This window comes from Triticum dicoccoides, chromosome 7B (genome assembly GCF_002162155.2).
Source record: "Triticum dicoccoides isolate Atlit2015 ecotype Zavitan chromosome 7B, WEW_v2.0, whole genome shotgun sequence".
In the NCBI taxonomy this organism is placed as follows: domain Eukaryota; kingdom Viridiplantae; phylum Streptophyta; class Magnoliopsida; order Poales; family Poaceae; genus Triticum; species Triticum dicoccoides.
The window spans coordinates 166,774,102-166,781,519 of NC_041393.1; positions in this window are offsets into that span (position 1 = coordinate 166,774,102).

A 7,418-nucleotide genomic window follows, 5' to 3' on the forward strand; every position below is an offset into this window, starting at 1 on the left:
GAGAGACCAGCGCGGGTGCGCGGACGCGTGCGCGCGCACGGCCAGGGCGCGGCCGTCGACGCGATGAGCGTAGTGACGGGGCTTCGAGAGGGGGGAAAGTGGGGCGACGGGGGGTTAGGGTTAGCGGGTGTGAGGGGATAAGGGAGTGGGGTGGGTCGGCCGGCTGGGCCAGTGGGCTGGCCTGGCTGTCAGCTGGGCCGGTTGGCCCATTGGGGGGGGGTCCCTTTTCTTTTGTTTTTTTATACCTTTTATTTATTTTACTCTTCTGTTTTAAATCATTTTAAATTACTTAGGCATTTTACAAAAATGGGTTTGTTGCACCATAATTACCTTTGCAATATTTAGTACAATCCAAACATTTTTGTTTTAATTTTTGCAAACTTTTATTGTTATCATTAATTTGAATTTTGAATTTTGGACTGGTTTTGTCCTAACGATAGCTTAGCAGAAGTAATCGTGGTGACGTGGCATCATTTGCGTGGAATTACTGTAGCCTAATTATCCGGGCGTCACAATTCTCCTCCACTACAAGAAATCTCGTCCCGAGATTTACGTGGTAGTGTAAGGGGGAAAGATTTGATTTCGAAATTCTAACGAGTCTTCTCGGTCTTGGCTGCCCTTTCGATGAGGTTGATCCCTTTCATTGATGTCTTCATTTCTCTGCTTCAAGTCACCATGATCAAGTCGTCATCCTTTCTTCGGGATCTCCATCGTCCTACGAACGCGACCAAGGGGAAAAACTCTGGAAGAACGCATCTCCACAAAGCTGGGCATCTAACGGTGAACTCAATGGGAAATACACAAGGTACCCCACGAGTTGTATTTCAATGAATTCGTTGAGTGCAATATACGATGGTACCAAAGTTTCAAACGGGTAGGCAAACATTCGATGACTAGACAGAAGCTGGATTGGGGGTTTGAACAACGAGAATAACATGGTGTTTGATTCCACGATGAATAATGGTATAGCATTCAGCTCATGAATCACATACGAAGCCAGGTGCAAAGGATACATTAGAATCCGGATTATAAAGGAGAGTCAGGTTTCGATCCAGTGGATCTGTGGGTTATGGGCCCAACATGTGGGTTGAAAGTAGGAAAGGTGGTGACATCTTGCACAGCCGCGACAGGGAGGCATGTCAGTGGATAGCTTTTCAGCTATGTCGGCAACAATGTCGGTACCAAGGACGAGGAACAAAGAGAAAACATTTTCCTGCTCGTTGAATGAGGCGAACCAATTGGCAAAGTTCTCACCCATAGGTGGTTACCGAAATGTCATCAACAATAGTAACAGGGTCTTACAGACAGAGTGGTACCACAAGGTGCTTACCTAAGCAGGGAATTATTTCTGCTCAGTTAAGTCAGATTACAGGAAAGGTTAAACAAAAGAATGGAAAGGAAAACATGATTATCAGATTAAACAGACCAATGAAAAGAAAAATTGTGATTACACACAATTATTAGGAGTATATCCTTCTCATGGGCAAGCAGAACATGGCACACAGGGTAGGAGAGCAAGTACCCGACCATTCAGATAAAGAGGCAAGGATTAATCAAGATGTTACCCATACAATGGTGTTTGGATAACTGACCAAGAAACATTTAGCATCGCGCCTCCAATGTTCTTGTTGATGAGCGGGGTATCATAGTCATGCTTCCAGGTAGCAATGATATGGTGTTTCAATCAAGGGTCTGACTTTGGATACACAAATGATCCATCAGGAGCAACTTATAAAATAAGTTTTACAGTTTCCTCCAGGAAGAATGGTTATCCTTGCAAAAGAAATTATAATGATAGGTCCTCCAGCCGGGGGGGGGGGGTGCTAGGCATGACATCATATTACCGGGTCATCAAAGGACCAACATCATAACTCCTGGAAAGTTGTCCCAACCATCATATCTGACCGAGATTCAGATTCGGTTGGTGTCATGATACCTCAGACTCAGGATGTCCGAGAAGAAAAGGTGCAACACAAATAGACGAAAAGACATTTCAAGATTCTCAGGAAATGAACTATGGAAGCAAGTTCCGAAACCAGAGTTCATCATTAAACCAAGGAGAGGATGAGGAAGTGGCTGACGGACTCAGCGATAATTCAACGAGGTATCCAAAAAGATGCATCTCCTCAATTATGTGGATAAGGAGATAGCATTTGTCCGATCAAATGATATAATGAAGCATGCTCGAGGACAACATACACAATTAAACATTGGTTGAAAGGTGCACCCGAAATATGGGTTGGGTTGCACGACCAATGTCAGAATGGTGATTCAATAATCAATAGTCTAAGAATGAACGGTTGACCATTAACTTCAAAGCAATAGGGTTGCTAGAAGTACAGAATCCAAACAGCATAGTTCACTTGTTGGTACCCCGGTTGGAATCAACCGAGGACCAAGAAAGAATGGTGATGGTGAGAAGTATCACTATACCAAGAATTTCTTAAGAGGTGGAGCAATCCTCACCACATCCTTGATATTAAAAGATGGTAATACTCCAAGGTAAGGAAAAACAAATGCTGGATAGTAGGGATCTCAAGGTATAACTCAAAACACGAACAATTTTGTGTTGAACAGAAGGCAAATAAGTGGTCAAAGGTAACACAAATCATCAGGGGCAAGGATGGTATTTCTCATCATGAACTCAATTGATATCCTGGAAGAGCTCATAAGGTTGATGATAATCACGACACATTTGTTGAGAGATTTCATGAAGATGTAATCAATCAGTGACGACATCATGTCAAAGGAATAATGAAGCGAAAGGTTATTGGAACCATGGGTAGGACACAAACTTGAAATCAAGCTTGTTGTTCAAGGCGAACTGATATGACGAGGAAGATCGACGTAAGTTTAGCTCATCATCGAAAATTGTGCTCCGAAAAGGAGGACCAGGTAGCACGGTTTAAAATTTAGCCGATCAGGCTAGGAAAGACTTAAAGGATTAATAAAATCGTAAGCAACGAAAATTACTTAGGGTTATCGAACCAAAATGTGAAATCGTTGTTCTCGATTGATGACAACCCAGAACCCGAGAAAATTGGAATCTGTGAGAAATAATAGTTGATGAAGAACCCATAATAAGTTATGCAGCCCCATGATATTCTTGAGATACCAAGGGGGTAATACTCGACGACAAATCAAAGTAGAGGTTGGACTGGGGTATTACTCTGTAGAAGACAAGTGCTTAAACTTGCACGAGAAATGGTATTTAAAGGAGATCATGGTCGGAACCACGATTGCAAAAGGCCAGATCCCAGATATAAGATGTACTTATACCAAGGGAAGCTTTAATGATAAGATCAACATCGTGTCCATGGGCATGAACACAAAGTTCAAGGTCGACTCCCACTTCCATAATGCATAACCTTCCATTCACTTCTCGTTCTCAAAGAAGTTGTATGGTAGAAAATTATCTGCTAAACACTAGAAGGGTTGACTTGTCAAAACCTTCCGGTTCATACGGTTTTTAAGGAAGGTATAGGTTCAACCCAATGGGGCTTCTTAGAAACATATACCACAACTTTCAAGAGTAAATATCACAAGCTCGAAAGCAGAGCAAGGTTGAGAAGGTAGATGATACAATTTACCAAAGGCATTATGTATCCAAGGGAAGGCTCACAAGGTTATTGAATATGAAGGACAATGTCGGATAAAATACATTAAAGGATCTGTCGATCCATAGCAGAGCTGATGTGAGCATCGGCACACAATCAGAGGAAGTAACAATGCAAGGGCATTAGATTATAGAAACAACTAACTAATCCAGAGCTCAAATGCAAAGGAATTATGATTTCCAAATTAAGGGAACAGAAGCAATGTTATGATTAGGGGTGGATAAGTTGAATAGCCTTAGGGGTACTATCGACGGCATTTGGATTGGTTGAGAACCAACTCTTGTTTAAAATGACGTCTGAGCCGGAAAGATAATTTAAAAGGATCAACTGATGATTGCGTGCATTCGCACTCATGTTGAATCAAAAGGATCAAAATGACGATGCCTAAGGATACTAACGAATATTGCCAGACATATGGAAAGCATCCATCATGCAAGTAGACAAGTATGACAGAGCAATAAGCTACTAAGGATTTTTGGGGGATCGAATAGTATTTTAAAAACCATTGTGAAACACATGAACAATTGGGGGATGAGCGGATACTCGATAAGTGCGAGAATTATCCATAGGGGTATTCAAGTGACAAAGAACAGCAAGGCGGTAAGCTCAAAGGATTATCAAAACAATGACGAGTGTTTCGAGGTATCTGGTAATAACAAGACCAACTAGGGATGAATGTAAGAATAACAACTGCAAGTAGTTATCCATAAGGGTTGACAGTGGAAGGGGAATTGCAAATGCGATGAACATAAGGTATCGGGTTAACAGCGAAGAGTATCTTCAGGGTCTTCACGTGCCGCAGACGATCATCATTAATAAGGGGCTCTCCGAGTGAAAGTGATAACGAGATCCTAATGTTAGATTTAGCAAAAATCATTTAACCTGAATAGAGGAGAGATCAGAGTCCCAGAGTAAAGGTCGAGGAGTAAAAGATCCTACTACCACCCAATGGCGACGTGTGCCCATAAGACACACAGCCATGTTAGTAAAAGTTTTGCAATGTCTACACTCGACTTCGGCCAAGGAGTTGGAAGGGGGATTCCTACAGGCAGTCGGCTCTGATACCAACTTGTGACGCCCCCGATTTAATCGTACACTAATCATGCACGCAAATGTGTATGATCAAGATCAGGGAATCACGGGAAGACATCACAACACAACTCTAAAACATAAATAAGTCATACAAGCATCATAATACAAGCCAGGGGCCTCGAGGGCTCGAATACAAGTGCTCGATCATAGACGAGTCAGCGGAAGCAACAATATCTGAGTACAGACATAAGTTAAACAAGTTTGCCTTAAGAAGGCTAGCACAAACTGGGATACAGATCGAAAGAGGCGCAGGCCTCCTGCCTGGGATCCTCCTAAACTACTCCTGGTCGTCGTCAGCGGGCAGCACGTAGTAGTAGGCACCTCCGATGTAGTAGGAGTCATCGTCGATGGTGGCGTCTGGATCCTGGGCCCCAACATCTAGTTGCGACAACCAGGTAGAAGGGATAGGGGGGAAAGAGGGAGAAAGCAACCGTGAGTACTCATCCAAAGTACTCGCAAGCAAGGAACTACACTACATATGGATGGGTATATGTGTAAGGAGGCCATATCAGTGGACTGAACTGCAGAATGCCAGAATAAGAGGGGGATAGCTAATCCTGTTGAAGACTACGCTTCTGGCAGCCTCCGTCTTGCAGCATGTAGAAGAGAGTAGATTGAAGTCCTCCAAGTAGCATCTCCAAGTAGCATCTCCAGGTAGCATCTCCAGGTAGCATCTCCAGTAGCATCACAAGTAGCATCTCCAGTAGCATCACATAGCATAATCCTACCCGGCGATCCTCCCCTCGTCGCCCTGTGGAAAAGCGATCACCGGGTTGTCTGTGGAACTTGGAAGGGTGTGTTTTATTAAGTATCCGGTTCTAGTTGTCATAAGGTCAAAGTACAACTCCAAGTCGTCCTGTAACCGAAGATCACGGCTATTCGAATAGATTAACTTCCCTGCAGGGGTGCACCACATAACCCAACACGCTTGATCCCATTTGGCCGGACACACTTTCCTGGGTCATGCCCGGCCTCGGAAGATCAACACGTCGCAGCCCCACCTAGGCACAACAGAGAGGCCAGCACGCCGGTCTAAACCTAAGCGCGCAGGGGTCTGGGCCCATCGCCCTGAGCACACCTGCACGTTGCGTGGGCGGCCGAAAGCAGACCTAGCCTAGTGGCGTTCTAGTCCAATTCGGCACGCGCCGCTCAGTCGCTGACGTCACGAAGTGCTTCGGCTGATACCACGACGCCGAGTGCCCATATCTTTCCCACGTAGTTGGTTAGTGCGTATAGGCTCGTAGCCAACTCAGATCAAATACCAAGATCTCGTTAAGCGCGTTAAGTATCCGCGAACGCCAAACAGGGCCAGGCCCACCTCTCTCCTAGGCGGACTCACCGTGCCCTGTCGCTCCGCCACAAAGATCCACTCGCGGGTGCTCCACCAGCCGACCCGTCTTTGGTCACCACATGTATCATATATACCCGTGATCACCTCCCGAGTGATCACGGCCCGATAGTATAGCACAGTAGACGGACAAGAATGTAGGGCCACGGATGAAAATACTAGCATCCTATACTAAGCATATAGGATTGCAGGTAAAGGTAACAACAGTAGTAACAAGGACAGGCTATGCATCAGGATAGGTATAACAAAAAGCAGTAACATGCTACACTACTCTAATGCAAGCAGTATAGAGTAGAATAGGCGATATCTGGTGATCAAGGGGGGGGGCTTGCCTGGTTGCTCTGGCAAGAGAGAGGGGTCGTCAACTCCGTAGTCGAACTGGGCAGCAGCAGCGTCGGTCTCGTAGTCTACCGGAGAGAAGAGGGGGAAGAAACAATGAATACCATGTAAACAGATGCATATCGATGCATGACATGACAAGTAACGATGCTAGGCGTGCCCTAATGTGGTATGAGGCGATGCCGGTTAAGGGGGGAAACATCCGGGAAAATATCCCCGGGGTTTCGTGTTTTCGGGCAGCGGAGCCGGAGGGGGAAAGTTGCGAGTTCGATAGGTTAGGGGTGTGTGGCGGACGAACGGACTGCGTATCCGAATTCATCTCGTCGTTCTGAGCAACTTTCATGTTGAAAATATTTTAACCCGAGTTACGGATTAAAAGATATGATTTTCTAAAGATTTTATTAATTTCTGGAATTTAATTAATTAATTAATTAATTCGAAAAAATGGATTTATGACGTCAGCATGATGTCATGCTGACGTCAGCAGTCAACAGAGTTGACTTGGTCAACCTGACATGTGGGTCCAGGGGGGACCCACCTGTCATCCTCTAATTAGGTTAATTAGGGTTTAGGTTAATCTAATTACAGTTTAATTAGACTTAACTAGTTAATTAAATTAATTAAACCGGATTAATTAACTTAATTAATTCATTAGTTAATTAATTAATTAATAATTAATTTTATTAATCATTTTTATTTTTATTTAATAATTTTATTTTTAATTCTCTTTTTGTTAAAACCGTTCTGGGGTGTGGGCCCCCGTTGTCATAGGGCCACTAGGCCTTAGCGGATCGGGTGCGCCCGATCGGGCGGTGCGGGCGAAGGGGCACCCACACGCGAGGCCACCAGGGGCGAGGCGGGGCGCCAGAATCCGGCGGGGTAGGGAGGAAAGGGCCGGCCAGCTCCGGCGAGCGGCGGGAACGGGCAGCAGGGGGCTCGGCGGCAGCGGACGGCGCCGGCGTGGGTGCACGGGGCGCAGGGGGCGCGACCATGGGCGGGGCGAGACCAGCGCGGGTGCGCGT